Here is a 21,338-nt window from a genome sequence, read left to right as displayed (position 1 = left end):
TCTCGTACATGAGGTTACGGATCATCTCCGAATTGTGCTCGACGTGGTTAAGAAGTATGTCCGACGGCGAGTCCCAACTCTTAGAGTTGTTTCCCCGCTCTTGAGCTTCAGGCTTCATCCTTCTTGCAGTGTTAGAACGATCTATATCCCAACTGCTAGGCAATACTGCCTTGGGAACCCTTTCAATTTGATTATTATGAATTAGACTGTGGAAGGGGTTGTAGGTGCCTGGAGGAGATGTCTTTGGAGCTAAGAAGTGACGTGGAACTTTTCCTCCGGTGTTAATTCTTGCGATCTTCTTGGAACTGAAAGGATTCTCCACCACCCCGATGCTTGCGACGGTAGCACGCGGGTATGCACGCGAGTTTTCCTCCACTTCTTCTTCATCTTCTTCCTTGACACTCTCATCCACCTCTTTCCACTCGGGATCTTGAATATCTTCCTCCGAAAGCCCCTTGCCCTTGTTGTTGGAGATCATGGTGCTTCTAGATCAGAAACAGATCCTGGCAGAAAACAGCTCGAAACAAAACGCGGCGAGAAAACGGTATACGGACCTCCAGGGGTCCGGGGGATTATATAGCAGAAATTTTCACTACGGAAGGAAAGTACCAGGTCGAACAAGAGTTGGAGGGGGACTCCGAGGGGCCGTCCTCATAGGGCGGCGCGGCCAGGCTGGGGCCCACGCCGGCCTATGGGGGCACGCCCTCGTGCGCCTCCTCCACTCCGTTTCGATCTCATAATTTTTCATATTTTCCGAAAATAGCAAAAACATTGTCCGGAAAGTTAAACGCAGACTTTTTATTACCAGTACTGTTACCTATTCAAAGTCGAACTCTGCAGAACTGTCAATTTGGCCTTTGATGAAAGCTTCCGGAGTTACCACTCGAAAAACATCAACATCTTCATTATAAGAATCACCAGAGATATAATGCTTGAGTCTTTGTCCATTCACCACTTGTGTGGCATCACCTTGCAGAGAACTAATTTTAATTGCCCCTGAACGATACACCTCCACAATGACATATGGTCCTTCCCATTTTGCGAGTAATTTCCCTGCAAAAAATCTGAGACGAGATCGATACAATAGGACTTTATCTCCAACATTAAATTCTCTTTTGATAATTCTTCTATCATGCCATTTCTTAACTTTCTCCTTAAAGAGTTTAGCATTTTCATAAGCTTCACTTCTCCATTCATCTAGAGAACTCAATTGTAACAGTCTTTTCTTACCGGCAAGTTTAGGATCTTTATTTAGTTCTCTTACAGCCCAATAAGCTTTGTGCTCCAGTTCTAAAGGTAAATGACAAGCTTTCCCATAAACCATTTTATAAGGTGACATACCCATGGGATTTTTATAAGAAGTTCTATAAGCCCATAGTGCTTCCTTCAATTTACTAGCCCAGTTCTTTCTAGATTTATTAACAGTCTTTTGCAAGATAGATTTAATCTCTCTATTTGATAATTATACTTGCCCACTAGTTTGAGGATGATAAGCGGAAGCAATCCTATGATTAATACCATATTTAGCAAGAGTTTTTCTAAAACCACCATGAATAAAATGAGAACCTCCATCAGTCATAAGATATCTAGGAACTCCAAATCTAGAAAAAATAATATCTAAAAGCATTCTTAAAGAGGTCTCACCATCGAGCACTTTTTGTGGGTATGGCTTCCACCCATTTAGTAACATAATCAACAACGACAAGTATATGAGTGTTACCTTCGAAGAAGGGAAAGGACCCATGAAGTCAAATCCCCAACAATCGAATGGTTCAATAACAAGAGTATAATTCATAGGCATTTCATTGCGTCTGGAGATATTACCAACCCTTTGACATTCATCACAAGATAAAATAAACTTTCTTGCATCTTTGAAGAGAGTTGGCCAATAGAAACCTGATTGTAGAACTTTTTGCGCGGTTCTATCTCCAGCGTGATGTCCTCCATAAGCACTACCATGACACTTACTCAATATCTCTTGTTGTTCATATTCGGGAACACATCTTCGCATAATACCATCCACTCCTTCTTTATATAAGTGTGGGTCATCCCAAAAATAATGCCTCAAGTCATAAAAGAATTTCCTCCTTTGCTGAGCTGAAAAGGTTGGAGGCAAGTACTTGGAAACAATAAAGTTAGCATAATCAGCGTACTGATGGCGTGTATTTCACACGTTCGTTGGGGAACCCCAAGAGGAAGGTATGATGTGCACAGCAGCAAGTTTTCCCTCAGAAAGAAACCAAGGTTTATCGAACCAGGAGGAGCCAAGAAGCACGTTGAAGGTTGATGGCGGCGGGATGTAGTGCGGCGCAACACCGGAGATTCCGGAGCCAACGTGGAACCTGCACAACACAACCAAAGTACTTTGCCCCAACGAAACAGTTGAGGTTGTCAATCTCACCGGCTTGCTGTAACAAAGGATTAACCGTATTGTGTGGAAGATGATTGTTTGCAGAGAAAATAGTAAAACAAGTATTGCAAGCAGATTTGTATTTCGAGTATAAAAGAATGGACCGGGGTCCACAGTTCACTAGAGGTGTCTCTCCCATAAGATAAAAGCATGTTGGGTGAACAAATTACGATCGGGCAATTGACAAATAGAGAGGGCATAACAATGCACATACATGTCATGATAAGTATAGTGAGATTTAATTGGGCATTACGACAAAGTACATAGACCGCCATCCAACTGCATCTATGCCTAAAAAGTCCACCTTCAGGTTATCGTCCGAACCCCTTCCAGTATTAAGTTGCAAAGCAACGAGACAATTGCATTAAGTATGGTGCGTAATGTAATCAATAACTACATCCTCGGACATAGCATCAATGTTTTATCCCTAGTGGCAACAAGACAAGCACAACCTTAGAACTTTCCGTCACTCGTCCCGGTGTCAATGCAGGCATGAACCCACTATCGAGCATAAATACTCCCTCTTGGAGTTACTAGCATCAACTTGGCCGAGCCTCTACTAATAACGGAGAGCATGCAAGATCATAAACAACACATATGTAATAACTTGATAATTAACATAACATGGTATTCTCTATCCATCGGATCCCGACAAACACAACATAGAGTATTACGGATAGATGATCTTGATCATGTTAGGCAGCTCACAAGATCCAACAATGAAGCACAATGAGGAGAAGACAACCATCTAGCTACTGCTATGGACCCATAGTCCAGGGGTGAACTACTCACTAATCACTCCGGAGGCGACCATGGCGGTGTAGAGTCCTCCGGGAGGTGAATCCCCTCTCCGGCGGGGTGCCGGAGGAGATCTCCAGAATCCCCCGAGATGGGATTGGCGGCGGCGGCGTCTGCGGAAGGATTTCCGTATCGTGGTTTTTCGCCTCAGGGGTTTCGCGACGGAGGCTTTAAGTAGGCGGAAGGGCGGAGTCGGAGGGCTGACGAGGGGCCCACACCATAGGGCGGCGCGGGCCCCACCTTGGCCGCGCGGCCCTATGGTGGCGGCGCCTCGTCGCCCCACTTCGTATCCCTTTCTGTCTTCTGGAAGGTTCGTGGCAAAATAGGACCCTGGGTCTTGATTTCGTCCAATTCCGAGAATATTTCGTTACTAGGATTTCTGAAACCAAAAACAGCAGAAAACAACAATTGGCTCTTCGGCATCTTGTTAATAGGTTAGTTCCAGAAAATGCAAGTGTGCATAAAACATGTAGGTATCATCAATAAAATGGCATAGAACATAAGAAATTATCGATACGTCGGAGACGTATCAAGCATCCCCAAGCTTAGTTCTGCTCGTCCCGAGCAGGTAAAACGATAACAAAGATAATTTCTGACGTGACATGCCATCATAACCTTGATCATACTATTTGTAAACATATGTAGTGGATGCAGCGATCAAAACAATGGTAATGACATGAGTAAACAAGTGAATCATAAAGCAAAGACTTTTCATGAATAGTACTTCAAGACAAGCATCAATAAGTCTTGCATAAGAGTTAACTCATAAAGCAATAAGTCAAAGTAAAGGTATTGAAGCAACACAAAGGAAGATTAAGTTTCAGCGGTTGCTTTCAACTTATAACATGTATATCTCATGGATAATTGTCAACATAGAGTAATATAACAAGTACAATATGCAAGTATGTAGGAATCAATGCACAGATTCACACAAGTGTTTGCTTCTTGAGGTGGAGAGAGATAGGTGAACTGACTCAACATAAAAGTAAAAAGAATGGTCCTTCAAAGAGGAAAGCATCGATTGCTATATTTGTGCTAGAGCTTTTATTTTGAAAACATGAAACAATTTTGTCAACGGTAGTAATAAAGCATATGAGTTATGAAAGTTATATCTTACAAGTTGCAAGTCTCATGCATAGTGTACTAATAGTGCCCGCACCTTGTCCTAATTAGCTTGGACTACCGGATCTTTGCAATGCACATGTTTTAACCAAGTGTCACAATGGGGTACCTCCATGCCGCCCGTACAAAGGTCTAAGGAGAAAGCTCGCATTTTGGATTTCTCGCTTTTGATTATTCTCAACTTAGACATCCATACCGGGACAACATGGACAACGGATAATGGACTCCTCTTTAATGCATAAGCATGTGGCAACAATTATTATTCTCATATGAGATTGAGGATATGTGTCCAAAACTGAAACTTCCACCATGATTCATGGCTTTAGTTAGCGGCCCAATGTTCTTCTCTAACAATATGCATGCTCCAACCATCAAGGTGGTAGATCTCTCTTACTTAAGACAAGACGGACATGCATAGCAACTCACATGATATTCAACAAAGAATAGTTGATGGCGTCCCCAGAAGCATGGTTATCGCACAACAAGCAACTTAATAAGAGATAAAGTGCATAAGTACATATTCAATACCACAATAGTTTTTAAGCTATTTGTCCCATGAGCTATATATTGCAAAGGTGAATGATGGAATTTTAAAGGTAGCACTCAAGCAATTTACTTTGGAATGGCGGATAAATACCATGTAGTAGGTAGGTATGGTGGACACAAATGGCATAGTGGTTGGCTCAAGTATTTTGGATGCATGAGAAGTATTCCCTCTCGATACAAGGTTTAGGCTAGCAAGGTTATTTGAAACAAACACAAGGATGAACGGTGCAACAAAACTCACATAAAAGACATATTGTAAACATTATAAGACTCTACACCGTCTTCCTTGTTGTTCAAAACTCAATACTAGATATTATCTAGACTCTAGAGAAACCAAATATGCAAACCAAATTAGCAAGCTCTAAGTATTTCTTCATTAATGGGTGCAAAGTATATGATGCAAGAGCTTAAACATGAGCACAACAATTGCCAAGTATCAAATTATCCAAGACATTTTAGAATTACTACATGTAGCATTTTCCAATTCCAACCATATAACAATTTAACGAAGAAGAAACTTCGCCATGAATACTATGAGTAGAGCCTAAGGACATACTTGTCCATATGCTACAGCGGAGCGTGTCTCTCTCCCACAAAGTGAATGCTAGGATCCATTTTATTCAAACAAAACAAAAAACAAAAACAAACCGATGCTCCAAGCAAAGTGCATAAGATGTGATGGAATAAAAATATAGTTTCAGGGGAGGAACCTGATAATGTTGTCGATGAAGAAGGGGATCCCTTGGGCATCCCCAAGCTTAGACGCTTGAGTCTTCTTAGAATATGCAGGGGTGAACCACCGGGGCATCCCCAAGCTTAGAGATTTCACTCTCCTTGATCATATTGCATCATACTCCTCTCTTGATCCTTGAAAACTTCCTCCACACCAAACTCGAAACAACTCATTAGAGGGTTAGTGCACAATAAAAATTAACATGTTCAGAGGTGACACAATCATTCTTAACACTTCTGGACATTGCATAAAGCTACTGGACATTAATGGATCAAAGAAATTCATCCAACATAGCAAAAGAGGCAATGCAAAATAAAAGGCAGAATCTGTCAAAACAGAACAGTCCGTAAAGATGGATTTTATTAGGCCACCAGACTTGCTCAAATGAAAATTCTCAAATTGAATGAAAGTTGCGTACATATCTGAGGATCATGCACGTAAATTGGCTTAATTTTCTGAGCTACCTACACGGAGGTAGACCCAGATTTGTGACAGCAAAGAAATCTGGAACTGCGCAGTAATCCAAATCTAGTGCTCACTTTACTATCAAAGACTTTACTTGGCACAACAAAACACAAAACTAAGATAAGGAGAGGTTGCTACAGTAGTAAACAACTTCCAAGACTCAAATATAAAACAAAAATACTGTAGAAAACATGGGTTGTCTCCCAAGAAGTTCTTTCTTTATAGCCATTAAGATGGGCTCAGCAGTTTTAATGATGCACTCGCAAGAAATAGTATTTGAAGCAAAAGAGAGAAAACACATTTAAGTCTAAAATGCTTCCTATGCATAGGAATCTTGTAAATAAACAAGTTCATGAAGAGCAAAGTAACAAGCATAGGAAGATAAAACAAGTGTAGCTTCAAAAATTTCAGCACATAGAGAGGTGTTTTAGTAACATAAAAATTTCTACAACCATATTTTCCTCTCTCATAATAATTTTCAGTAGCATCATGAGCAAACTCAACAATGTAACTATCACATAAAGCATTATTATCATGAGTCTCATGCATAAAATTATTACTCTCCACGTAAGCATAATCAATTTTATTAGTTGTAGTGGGAGCAAATTCAACAAAGTGGCTATCATCATATATAGGAGGCATATTGTAATCATAAAAGAAAATTTTCTCCTCAATGCTTGGGGGACTAAAAAGATCATGCTCATCAGAGCCAGCTTCCCCAAGCTTAGAATTTTCCATAGCATTAGCAACAATGGTGTTCAAAGCATCCATAGTAATAACATTCCCAGCTTTCACACGTTCGTTGGGGAACCCCAAGAGGAAGGTATGATGCGCACAGCAGCAAGTTTTCCCTCAGAAAGAAACCAAGGTTTATCGAACCAGGAGGAGCCAAGAAGCACGTTGAAGGTTGATGGCGGCGGGATGTAGTGCGGCGCAACACCAGAGATTCCGGAGCCAACGTGGAACCTGCACAACACAACCAAAGTACTTTGCCCCAACGAAACAGTGAGGTTGTCAATCTCACCGGCTTGCTGTAACAAAGGATTAACCGTATTGTGTGGAAGATGATTGTTTGCGAGAGAAAATAGTAAAACAAGTATTGCAAGCAGATTTGTATTTCAAGTATAAAAGAATGGACCGGGGTCCACAGCTCACTAGAGGTGTCTCTCCCATAAGATAAAAGCATGTTGGGTGAACAAATTACAGTCGAGCAATTGACAAATAGAGAGGGCATAACAATGCACATACATGTCATGATAAGTATAGTGAGATTTAATTGGGCATTACGACAAAGTACATAGACCGCCATCCAACCGCATCTATGCCTAAAAAGTCCACCTTCGAGGTTATCGTCCGAACCCCTTCCAGTATTAAGTTGCAAAGCAACAGACAATTGCATTAAGTATGGTGCGTAATGTAATCAATAACTACATCCTCGGACATAGCATCAATGTTTTATCCCTAGTGGCAATAGCACAACACAACCTTAGAACTTTCTGATCATCGTCCCGGTGTCAATGCAGGCATGAACCCACTATCGAGCATAAATACTCCCTCTTGGAGTTACTAGCATCAACTTGGCCAGAGCCTCTACTAATAACGAAGAGCATGCAAGATCATAAACAACACATATGTAATAACTTGATAATTAACATAACATGGTATTCTCTATCCATCGGATCCCGACAAACACAACATAGAGTATTAAAGATAGATGATCTTGATCATGTTAGGCAGCTCACAAGATCCAACAATGAAGCACAATGAGGAGAAGACAACCATCTAGCTACCGCTATGGACCCATAGTCCAGGGGTGAACTACTCACTCATCACTCCGGAGGCGACCATGGCGGTGTAGATTCCTCCGGGAGGTGAATCCCCTCACCGGCAGGGTGCCGGAGGAGATCTCCGTAATCCCCCGAGATGGGATTGGCGGCGGCGGCGTCTCCGGAAGGTTTTCCGTATCGTGGTTTTTCGCCTCGGGGGTTTCGCGACGGAGGCTTTAAGTAGGCGGAAGGGCGGAGTCGGAGGGCCGACGAGGGGCCCACACCATAGGGCGGCGCGGGCCCCCTTGGCCGCGCGGCCCTATGGTGGCGGCGCCTCGTCGCCCCACTTCGCATCCCTTTCGGTCTTCCGGAAGGTTCGTGGCAAAATAGGACCCCGGGTCTTGATTTCGTCCAATTCCGAGAATATTTCGTTACTAGGATTTCGAAACCAAAAACAGCTAGAAAACAAAGAATCGGCTCTTCGGCATCTTGTTAATAGGTTAGTTCCAGAAAATGCACGAATATGACATAAAGTGTGCATAAAACATGTAGGTATCATCAATAAAATGACATAGAACATAAGAAATTATTGATACGTCGGAGACGTATCACGTACCAAGGGCTATCTCGCGAGCTCACCTTTATTACAGCCAATTGTTCATTTGGAAAACTATCATTAACAGGAACAGGATCATAAGCAATATTTTCCAATCTAGACAAATTATCAGCAACAGGATTATCAGCACCTTTCCTATCTATAATATGTAAATCAAATTCTTGCAAAAGAAGCACCCATCTAATAAGCCTTGGCTTAGCATCTTTCTTTTCCATAAGGTACCTAATTGCAGCATGATCAGTATGGATTGTAACTTTTGAATCAACAATATAAGATCTAAACTTGTCACAAGCAAAAACTACAGCTAATAATTCCTTTTCAGTTGTAGCATAATTTATTTGAGCAGCATCAAGAGTTTTACTAGCATAATGAATAACATTTAATTTTTTATCTACTCGCTGTCCAAGAACAGCACCTACATCAAAATCACTAGCATCACACATAATTTCAAAAGGTAAATTCCAATCAGGAGGTTCAACTACAGGAGCAGTTGATAAGGCTTTCTTTAGAGTTTCAAAAGCTTCCTTACAATCATCATCAAAAACAAAAGGTACATCTTTTTGAAGAAGATTAGTAAGAGGCTTTGAAATCTTGGAGAAATCTTTAATAACTCTCCTATAAAACCCAGCATGACCAAGAACACTACGGATACCTTTAACATCCCTAGGATAGGGCATCTTCTCAATTGCTTCAACTTTAGCTCTATCAACTTCAATACCCTCTCGGAAATTTTATGTCCCAATACAATTCCTTCATTAACCATAAAGTGGCATTTCTCCCAATTAAGAACAAGGTTAGTTTCTTCACATCTCTCGCAAAACTTTATCAAGGTTTCGCAAGCAATTATCAAAAGAATTCCCATAGACAGAAAAATCATCCATGAATACCTCTACAATATTCTCACAAAAGCCATGAAAAATAGCAGACATGTATCTTTGAAAAGTAGCAGGAGCATTACATAAACTAAAAGGCATACGTCTATAAGCATAAGTTCCATAGGGACAAGTGAAAGTGGTTTTCTCTTGATCTTTAGTTTTAACAGCAATTTGTGAGAATCCAGAATAACCATCAAGAAAGCAAAAATGAGTATTTTTAGACAACCTTTCTAACATTTGATCAATAAAAGGTAAGGGTAATGATATTTCTTAGTAACTTTATTAACTTTTCGATAATCAACGCACATTCTATACCCTACAACTACTCTTTGAGGGATGAGCTCATCATTATCATTAGGCACAACAGTTATTCCTCCTTTCTTAGGAACACAATGCACAGGACTAACCCATCTACTATCAGCAATAGGATATATAATACCAGCTTCAAGAAGTTTTAATACCTCATTCCTTACCACATCCTTCATCTTAGGAATTAGACGACACTGATGTTCAACAACAGGCTTTGCATCATCTTCCATGTTGATGGCATGTTGGCAAATAGAGGGAGAAATCCCCTTCAAATCATCAAGAGTGTAGCCAATAGCTCCTCGGTGTTTCTTCAATATTTCCAATAACCTTTCTTCCTCAAAATCTGAAAGCTTAGAACTAACAATAACAGGATATATTTTCTTTTCATCAATATGAGCATACTTAAGATTATCAGGCAATGGTTTTAAATCAAAAATAGGATCTTTCTTTGGTGGTGGTGTTGTACCTAAATTTTCAACCGGCAAGTCATGTTTAAGAACAGGTTGACGAAGGAAAATTTCATCAAGCTCATTCCTTTCTTCCCTAAAGACTTCACTCTCACTATCCTCCAAATGTTGCTGCAAAGGATTATTAGGAGCAAGAGCAATCGACGCACACTGTTCAACTCTAAAATCATTATTAGGCAAATCAACCTTATAAGGAGTTTTGGCAAAGTTAGAGAAATTAAACTCGTAAGATTCACTAGCAAATTTAGTTACAATTTTTTCCTTCTTGCAATCTATAACAACTCCACAAGTATTTAGAAAAGGTCTACCAAAAATAATAGGACAAAACTTACTAGCAGCAGAACCAAGTACCAAAAAGTCAGCAGGATATTTAATCTTACCACATAGAACTTTCACATCTCGAACAATACCAATAGGAGAGATGGTTTCTCTATTAGCTAGCCGAATAACCACATCAATATCTTCAAGTTCACAAGAACCAATTTCATGCATGATCTCCGTATAAAGCTCATAAGGAATGGCACTAATACTTGCACCAATGTCGCATAAACCATAATAACAATGATCACCAATTCTAACGGAGAACATAGGAACACCGGCTTTCCTAGACTTATTAGGATGCGAAACAATATTAGAAGCATCTTCACGGAAAATAATATGACCATCTTCTACATTTTCGAGTCACAAGATCCTTAACTATTGCAATAGCAGGTTCAACCTTTATTTGTTCTTCGAGTTCTATAGGTTTCTTTGCACTTTTATTAACCGCACTAGTTATAACAGAATACTCCTTCATTTTAGCAGGGAAAGGAGTTTTTTCAATATAAGCTTCAGGAAGAATATGATCAACAGTTTCAATTACAGCACATTTATTTATAGATGAATCGGTTTTATCTTTGTACGGTTCATGATACTTATCAAAATTCTTCCTAGGCAATTCAAAATGAGAGGCAAAAACTTTATAAAAATTTGCAACAACTTGAGAGTCAAGACCATAAGTAGCACTCATATTACGAAATTTATCAGTATCCATAAAAGTTTCACTGCATCCATAATCATAATTTATACCTAACTCTCTATCTTTGTCGTTCTCCCATCCTTCAGTATTCTCCTGGATCCGATCAAGAAGGTCCCTTTTAAACTCTTCTTTGTTGCGTGTAAATGATCCAGAACAAGTAGTATCCAGCAAGATTTTATCTTAAAAAGACAGTCTTGCATAGAAATTATCAATAATGATATTACCAGGAAGCTCATGAATGGGGCATTTGAGCATTAAAGACTTCAATCTCCCCCATGCTTGGGCAATACTCTCTCCATCATGAGGCCAGAAATTATATATGCGGTTTCGGTCTTCGTGAATTTCACTTGGAGGATAGAATTTAGAATAAAATAGAGGCACAATATCCTTCCAATCAAGGGAATCCCCAATCTTCGACAATTTATACCAATGCACCGCTTTACCAGACAGCGATATAGAGAATAGTTTCTTCCTAACTTGAACCATAGCAATACCTGCACACTTGAATAACCCGCATAATTCATGTAAAAACAGTAAATGATCTCCAGGATGGACAGTTCCATCCCCTTCATAGCGGTTATCCACAACACGTTCAATAATTTTCATAGGTATTTTGTATGGAACCTCTTTCTCACCTGGCGCCTCATCCACTACCTTTGCAGTAGTAGTAGATTTTCCAAATAGGAACTCAAGAGGAGATCTCTCCATGATGAATTATAGCAGCAGGCAGAAATAAAATCAGCACGTACAGTAAAGGTTTCCCTTACCAATTCCACTTACCAATAGCGCTTCACTCCCCGGCAACGGCGCCGTGAAAATAGTCTTGATGACCCACAAGTATAGGGGGTGTATCGTAGTACTTTCGATAAATAAGAGTGTCGAACCCAACGAGGAGCAGAAGGTGTTGACAAGCAGTTTCGATGAAGGATTCACTGTAAATGCTCACAGACAAGTATTCAGGGGGTTTTGATATAGCGGATAAATAAAGTACAAGTAAGTAAAATGCGAGAGTAATAGTTGCAGCGAGTGACCCAATCCTTTTTAGCATAAAGGACAAGCCGGTTTGTTTACTTATGATGACCAAACGTTCTTGAGGACACACGGAATTTAGTCTAGTGCTTTCGCTCATATAGTTGATTAATCTTCATTGTTTTGATAAGTGTTGTGTGGGTGAACCTATGCTAATGCACCGCCCTTCCTAGGACTAATACATACTTGTGATTATACCCCTTGCAAGCATCCGCAAATACAAGAAAGTAATTAAGATAAATCTAACCACAGCCTTAAACTCGAGATCCCGCTATCCCTCCCGCATCAATATACCAACGGGGTTCAGAGTTGTCGTCACTCCGGAAACCCCACAATTAGCAAACGAATACAAGATGTATTCCCCTAGGCCCATAAAGGTGAAGTATCATGTAGTCGACGTTCACATGACACCACTAGAAGAATAACACCACAACTTAAATATCAAACCATTGAATATTACTCAACATAGTTCACTACTAACATTTAGACTTCACCCATGTCCTCAAGAACTAAACGAATTACTCACAAGACATCATATGGAACATGATCAGAGGTGATATGATGATGAATAACAATCTGAACATAAACCTTGGTTCAATGGTTTCACTCAATAGCATCAATAACAAGGAGTAATCAATACCGGGTGAGTTTCCCCTACCAAACAATCAAGATTCAACCCTAGATGTTACAGCGGTGATGAGGTGCAGCGGTGGAGATGACGGTGACGGTGGTGGAGATGATGGTGATGATGATCCCAATGAAGTCCAGCTCGATGGCGGTGACGATGGCGTCGATTTCCCCCTCCGGGAGGGAATTTCCCCGGCGGATTTCAGCCTGCCGGAGAGCTCTTTTCTCTCTGGTGTTTTCCGCCCCGCAGAGGCGGCTGTGTCTCCTTGCGATTATTCTCTGGAGCTTAGGTTTTCGGGGAGAAGAAGTATGCGAAAGAGAGGCGGCCGAAGGGGGCTGTGGGCCCCCTCCCCACAAGGCGGCGCGGCCAGGGCAGGGCCCGCGCCAACCTATGGGGGGGCCATGGCATCCCTCCTCAGCTCCTCCTTCTGGCTGGCTTATTATTCTGGAAAAATAAGATCTTCGGTGTAATTTCCGTCAATTGTTGATCTTCAGAAATATTGCATTCTGACGGTGCTTTTTCCAGCAGAATCCTGACTCCGGTGAGTGATTCTCCAATAATCATGAAACATGCAAAATAGGTGAAATAACATAAGTATCATCTCTAAATATGAAATATATCAATGAATAACAGTAAATTATGATATAAAATAGTGATGCAAAATGGACGTATCACTAACCTACTATATATGTGCATTTGTGTTGTCTATGTTGGAGATATACCGAGAGGCAATAATAAAGTGGTTATTGTTATATCTTAGTGTTTCTTCAGAATGTGGGACTGGAGCATAAACCCACTCGATCAAATATGAGCACCCTACCTGATTTACTGGAGAATGAACGGAGGGGAAACAGGGACCTGGAAGATCTTGTCAACTCCCATAATGCTAATCTGTTCGAGCTTAATAGAAAGGTACATGAAGCAAGAGAGAGGCAGGTTGACCTTGAGGCAGGGCTTGAAACGTTAACCAGGTCCCTGCGCGAGTAAATATGGTGAACTAGTGGTGCTATATATGGTGGACAGTTGAACTGTATTTTGGGCTGGTGGTCTTACTTTGGTGCAAGCTGAACTGTTATTATTTTGGAGGAACTAAACTGTTATGTTATGGTGCGAGTACGCAGGATGAACTTAAGATCGAATGTAACTTGATGCAAAGTTATCTAGTTATTATGTATGTATTTTTTGAGTGTTTATCTATTATTTATATGTAATAATACCACCACAAAATGTCCATTATTTGACACGCCGGGTTTGACAGACTGAAAGGAACGGCCTAGTTGAGTTAACCAGGCCGGACATTGTTTACGGGCCGACATTTATCGGGTGGAAGTAACAGGCCAGCTGAGAAAACCAGGCTCGGCCGTTCTAACAAACTATTATTAACGCACCACCATTGATGGGCTGGAAGTAACGGGCCATTTCTTGCAATAGATTTTTTGAGATGTTGCAATAGAATAACGGGTCGGGATAGTAAGGCCGCACATTTAGGCTGTTAAAAGGCCGATCGTGAGTGGGTCAAGAAAAGGACCACGGTAAACGGGCTTGCCTTAATGGGTCACCACAAATGGGCCTTGCCCATAGCAGGCCACCATAAATGGACCTTCCATTAATGAACCACAATAACCTGGGCCCGAAGTCCTGTTCCATGCCACGTGTGTTTCTACATCTGGGCCCCGATGTCCACGTGTCAGCAGTTCATTTTGCCACGTGTCGAGATGGTACTGGGTCTTCTACACGCACATGTTGGTATTCTACGTGACACGTGTCGACATGCCAATGATCACTCTCTAGGCACGTGTCAACAGTCGAATGCAATTCTACATGGCCACGTGGTGGGATGAGGTTTGTCCGGAGTGGTCAGCTAGACGACAAAGATGGCATCATGCGCCTTTAGTCATTGGACCGAAAGCTCCATTATTGGTCTGACAAGATGGTCTCGATCGGGGAGACAGCCGCATGACGATTATGCCCGTCACGACGTACCGGGTCGGGTGGGATTTGGGTGTGGGCTAGGCCGTCACAAATCCATGACGGGATGATCTAACCATCAATCAGGCCATCTGTGATGCGAGGTTCACCACGAAATTCCAGACCGTCACTATGAGGTCTCCGTGACGGTTTTTGTCCATTCGCTGACGAACTAAAATTGTTATGGACTTGCGAGTTGTTTGTAGTGAGTATTGCTATTACTTATGAATAGAATGAACTATATCTTTTCTATGCTATGTGTGGGGAGAGCTCCATAATTAGATGCGCCCAGAAATCCATCGGTCATCGCATCTCTAAATAACCACATCAGCTAGTCTTCTGCAAGCCACATATTGACTATTTCTATTAAGGGTTTTACCCCATGGTTATCGATATGAGCTTAGTGAATCCCTCCTTATCCCCCCGTCCATGTGTTAAAGCGCCAATACGGTAATGTCACTTCCTGCCGTTCACTTTACCACACTTCAAAAGGTAGTTCCCTCATGAGACCATAAGGCAAATATTACAAGGTGCACTGCTTGTGACGGTAAAGCACACGTCCGTTGGGAACCCCAAGAGGAAGGTATGATGCATACAGCAGCGAGTTTTCCCTCAGTAAGAAACCAAGGTTATCGAACCAGTAGGAGATGAAGGCCACGTGAAGGTTGTTGGTGAAGGAGTATAGTGCGGCGCAACACCAGGGATTCCGGCGCCAATGTGGAACCTGCACAGCACAATCAAAATACTTTGCCCCAACTTAACACAGTGAGGTTGTCAATCTCACCGGCTTGCTGAAAACAAAGGATTAAACGTATGGTGTGGAGAATGATGTTTGCTTGCAGAAAACTAATGAGAACAATGATTGCAGTAGATTGTATTTCAGATGTAAAAGAATGGACCGGGGTCCACAGTTCACTAGTGGTGCCTCTCCAATAAGATAAATAACATGTTGGGTGAACAAATTACAGTTGGGCAATTGACAAATAGAGAGGGAATAACAATGCACATACATATCATGATGACTACTATGAGATTTACTTAGGGAATTACGACAAAGAATATAGACCGCCATCCAGCATGCATCTATGCCTAAAAAGTCCACCTTCGGGTTAGCATCCGCACCCCTTCCAGTATTAAGTTGCAAACAACAGACAATTGCATTAAGTACCGTGCGTAATGTAAACAATACAAATATCCTTAGACAAAGCATTGATGTTTTATCCCTAGTGGCAACAGCACATCCATAACCTTAGAACTTTCCGTCACTCGTCCCGCATTCAATGGAGGCATGAACCCATTATCTAGCATAAATACCCCCTCTTGGAGTTACAAGTATCAACTTGGCCAGAGCCTCTACTAGCAACGGAGAGCATGCAAGATCATAAACAACACATATATGATAGATCGATAATCAACTTGACATAGTATTCCATATTCATCGGATCCCAATAAACACGACATGTAGCATTACAATAAGATGATCTTGATCATGATAGGCAGCTCACAAGATCTAAACATGATGGCATAATAGGAGAAGACAACCATCTAGCTACTGCTATGGACCCATAGTCCAAGGATGAACTACTCACGCATCGATCCGGAGGCGGGCATGGTGATGTAGAGCCCTCCGGTGATGATTCCCCTCTCCGGCAGGGTGCCGGAGGAGATCTTCAGAACCCCCCGAGATGGGGTTGACGGCCGCGGCGTCTCTGGAAATTTTCTCGTATTTTGGCTCTCGGTCCTAGGGTTTTCCGATACGAAGGAATATATATGCGAAGAGGCAGCGTCGGGGGAGCCAGGGGGTGGGCTCCCCACACATGGGCGCGCCAGGAGGTGGGACCGCGCCGCCCTATGGGGTGGCCCCCCTGCTGGCCGTCTCCGACTCTTCTTCGATGTTCTGGAACCCTCCGTGGAAAATAGGGCCGTGGGCTTTTGTTTCGTCCAATTCCGAGAATATTTCCTGTGTAGGATTTCTGAAACCAAAAACAGCAGTAAAACGAGAACCGGCGCTTCGGCATCTTGTTAATAGGTTAGTACCGGAAAATGCATAAAAATGATATAAAGTATGAATAAAACATGTAGGTATTGTCATAAAACTAGCATGAAACATAAGAAATTATAGATACGTTGGAGATGTATCATGCACAACATATGATATCAAGAGAGAGAGAACTAACACACATTCATAGATCAAAGGTATAAGGCATCTTTATTTCACATCATAATAGTACTAGTATTTCTCCATATCTCCCCAAGAACAAAGGAACAACTCATACATGAAGGGGATCAACATCATAGCAATAGTATGGATTGAATATGAAGATACAATTGTATACGAGTGCAAATCCTAATAGAGTTCGGATCACAACCAAGTAGACAAAGGGGATCGCGGTGAAGATGTTGATGATGGAGATCGATGTGTTGCCCTTCAAGATCCTAGCCTCCTCCTCTTCTGTTTGTTGATGGAGACGGCGGCTGCGGAGATGACGACGATGGCGGAGCGGCAGGGCTCCGCCCCTTAGGGCGTGGATGAATTGTGCCTCTCCTTGGCTCCTCTCCTCTTTATATAGGCGATGGAGGTCGGTTCATGAACCGACGGAGCTCAGGGCCGAATATGCCCATTGGGCCTTCACAAATGTTGTTTCTTTTGAAGAAACGGAGCCGTCCGAGCCCAGTACGGGTGGACTCTGCCCGTACCAATGGTTGCTAAAGTTACTAGACTTTTGTATATTGGACGCCATTTCTTCATACGAACTCCCATTTGGGTGTTCTTCGGCTAGTTGAACTTTTATGGACGAGGGCTACAACAACATGGACTTAGATCTTAAATATAAGATGTTGGGAAAATATCACTTCTCATACACCTCATATGGCTAAGTCTGGTGCTTGTAATTCTCCCATCTTGTACCCTCTTGGTCCCTTTTGTTCCCTTTCTCCATGATTGCCAATAACCCCTAAATACATGTCAAAGACGAGGGAAACATAGCAAAATCCTAATAAAACTACTAAATATGTGAAGCTCATATGAAAGTGAACAAGAACTCGTAAGTATGCAAACTAGGCATAGGTGTATTGATAACTGCAAGAACACATATCAGTTGTAACTGGTTTCGAAATAAGAGTATCGAACCACGAGGAGATACTAGTTAGGGTCTTAATGCCCCTTGCTAATTTCTATTAAATATTACTTATAAATTGTTTTCTAGTCTCAAAATGTTTGAACAGGGGTGTTGTAAATGGTTGAATATAAAGTAAATAAAGCAGTAAAAGCGTTATAGGAAATGAGTTGAAACTTAATAAGATAAAGTGTTCTCGGCAAAGATTCTTCATCACATGCATCACGTCGATTGAAGAGCGGACCTCTAGGTCTTTCCAATAGGGTAGCTCCAAAAATATAGATTTCTTCTTCCACATGGACGCGTGTCCGGTAGCAACATCATTCGGAACAAATTGACCACCAAGATCCTTTCCAAAGATTACTTGTATGTCCTTGACCATATCAAGTAAAGCATCACAAGTACGGAGGCTAGGCTTCTTCCGATGATCTGCCTCACCTCTGAAATGCTTGCATTTCTTTCTCATGGCGTGCCTGGTTGGAAGAAATCGACGATGCCCCGGGTACACAACATTCTTACATTTATCCAAATATATACCTTTAGTCTCATCTAAACAGTACGTGCATGCATTGTATCCCTTGTTTGTCTGTCCTGAAAGGTTACTAAGAGCAGGCCAATCATTGATGGTCACGGAAAGCAATGCTCGTAGGTAAAATGGCTCTTGTTTGTGCTCATCCCACACACGTACACCTGGTTTGACCCACAACTGTAAGAGTTCTTCAAAATAATGGCCTTAGGTACACATCAATTCGTTGCCGGGTTGCTTCAGGCCTTGGATTAGCACTGTTATAATAATGAACTTCCGCTTCATGCACAACCAAGGAGGAAGGTTATAGGTACATAGAGTTACAGTCCAGGTGCTATGACTACAGCTCTGTTCCCGAAAATGATTCATGTCTTCTGTACTTAGACCAAACCTTAAGTTCCTCACATCACCTGCAAAGTCCGGGAACTCTCTATCGATTTTTCTCCACTGCAACCCATCAGCGGGGTGTCTCAACATCTCGTCTTTCTTACAGTCTTGTTTGTGCCATCGCAACAACCTGGCATGCTCTATGTTTCTGAACAGACGTTTCAACTGTGCTATTATAGGAGCATACCACATAACCTTGGCAAGAATCCTCTTCCTGGGGAGGAGGGGGGGGGGGGGGCTCGCCCTCAACATCACCAGGGTCATCTCGTCTGATTTTATACCGCAGTGTAGTGCATACCGGGCATGCTTCCAAATTTCCGTACTCCTCACCGCGGTAGAGGATGGAATCATTAATGCATGTATCTTCTGCACCTCTAATCCTAGAGGGCAGAGAACCTTCTTTGCTTCGTACGCACTGTCAGACAATTCATTATCCTTTGGAAGTTTCTTCTTCATTATTTTCAGTAACTTCTCAAATGCCTTATCACATAAACCAGTCCCTGCCTTCCATTGCAGCAACTCCAGTGTGGTACCAAGCTTTGTATTGTCATCTTCGCAATATGGGTACACCTTTTTTTGATCCTCTAACATGCCCTTTAACTTCCGTTTCTCGTTTACACTTTCTGCTTCTCTGTGTACATCAGCGATGGCCCGACGAAGATCACCAGCGGGCTCATCTGATGCCTCTTCATCTTTAGCTTCCCCTGATTCTTCATCTTCAGCCTGCCCTGTTACAGTATCACCATATTCAGGGTACATATCATCATCCACTTCTTCTTCATCATCATAAACCCTATTTCTCCATGCTTGGTCCAACAATTACCTGGGCATGAAACCTTTCCGAGGGAGGTGGGACTGAAGTACTTGCCAGGAAGAGTATTGCTTTAAGTTCTGACAGTCAACACATGGACAACACATAAGACCATCCGCCCAATGGTTTTCCTCAGCCACGTGGAGAAAATCTTCCACGCCCGCAGTGAACTCGTTAAGGCATCGGCCAACATACATCCATTGCCGCCGGTTCATCCGCATCATATAATTAAGTTTATCAAAAAACCATAACATAATAAATAGTGAAATGACCACTCATCGAGTAGGGTAGAGGTTCTAATTAACCTCGATCGAGTAGGAAAGAAAGAGGAGAAAGCTTAAGTGTCGCTCGGGCACCTCATATCATTTTTTTTTGTGAAATCAAGTGGCATCATTCTCTCAGGCATTTCATCAAGCACCTCTTGTGCATATGAAAGAAAAACAAACAAGCACACAACCCTCACACATTTCACAAAAAAAAACAAAGGAGAGGGCTGGCTGGGATGAGCTGAACTTATAGGCAAGGGGGGGGGGGGCTTTAGCACCTGTTCGTGCCACGAACCGGGGCTAATGTTTACCTTTAGCACCGGTTCATGGCACGAACCGGTGCGAAAGGTTTCGCGTCTGCCACACGGCTGGCGCCAACCCTTTAGCACCGGTTCATGCCCTTTAGCACCGGTTCGTGTCACGAACCGGTGCTAAAGCTTTGCGGGTCCCATGCGACGTTATGGCCACATAGTCTGGATTCATAGCACAACCGGTGCTAATGCTCTTTGGAGCTAAGAATATAAGGTTTGTTTTGTACTAGTGAGTTGTGACTGAGCACCTACACACCCATTTTTTATGTTTATTTATTTTTCTCCAAAACAAACATTATATAATCTCCAAACTTTGTAGGTCAAGGATATAACTTATTTGATAAAAAAACTCAAGTTTTTGTGCAACGTAAATATGTCACAATTTTTTTATTAAAATTATCATTACATATATTTAATTATTTATATGGTATATAGAAAATCCGTGTTATACAGATTTCAGTTTTTCCTTTGAGAGAGACGGAAAAGAGAAGTTGCTATGGAGTGAGAATAGTGAGCTATCACATATCTTGTTTCAGAGATGGACAACAGAGACAAATGTGTGCACCTCACACGGGGTTAGAAATACAACAACAATTAGGTCTATATCTCCACTTTTTGGTTGCTAGTGAGGACGAACTGGGCGGCTAGTTGAGGTGAAACTATCACATATTCAGCTGCAGCACATAAGTGGATACATTGCTCCTCTGAAGTCTTCACGGTTTCCACTGCCACACACTACCTTGTTCCTCCAAAGTCGTGGAACATTCTATGTTTTCTCTACGAAGTCGGCTCACATCATGCGTCGCCGTAGGCGTCACTAGATCATGTTCTCCTTTTCTGGCTTTCACCAAGCACCTCAGCGGCCAAAGTCGGCTAATTATGGTCTGCATAAAAATGTCGGTTTGGTGGAGAGCCTGAGAGGAGATAATAGCGTGGGAAGGTTAATTACCTTGCTCTAGTTTTGAATATGAGTTTTGGAGCCAAACTCCATTTTCTCCGCAGGAGTAGCGTCAGTCTCCTCCCGTTTCCTCTTCCGTCGCCATAGAGCCGGGAGGCTGCGCAAACTACGGAGCCATGCCGCGGGCTAATTCATGACGCCAACCGCCACCGCCGGCGGCGAGTACGACGTCGCGCCTGGCCACAGCCGAAATCCGGTAGGAACCTGGCGCTT

This window comes from Lolium rigidum, chromosome 1 (assembly GCF_022539505.1).
Source record: "Lolium rigidum isolate FL_2022 chromosome 1, APGP_CSIRO_Lrig_0.1, whole genome shotgun sequence".
NCBI lineage: Eukaryota > Viridiplantae > Streptophyta > Magnoliopsida > Poales > Poaceae > Lolium > Lolium rigidum.
This window is presented reverse-complemented; position numbering follows the sequence as displayed.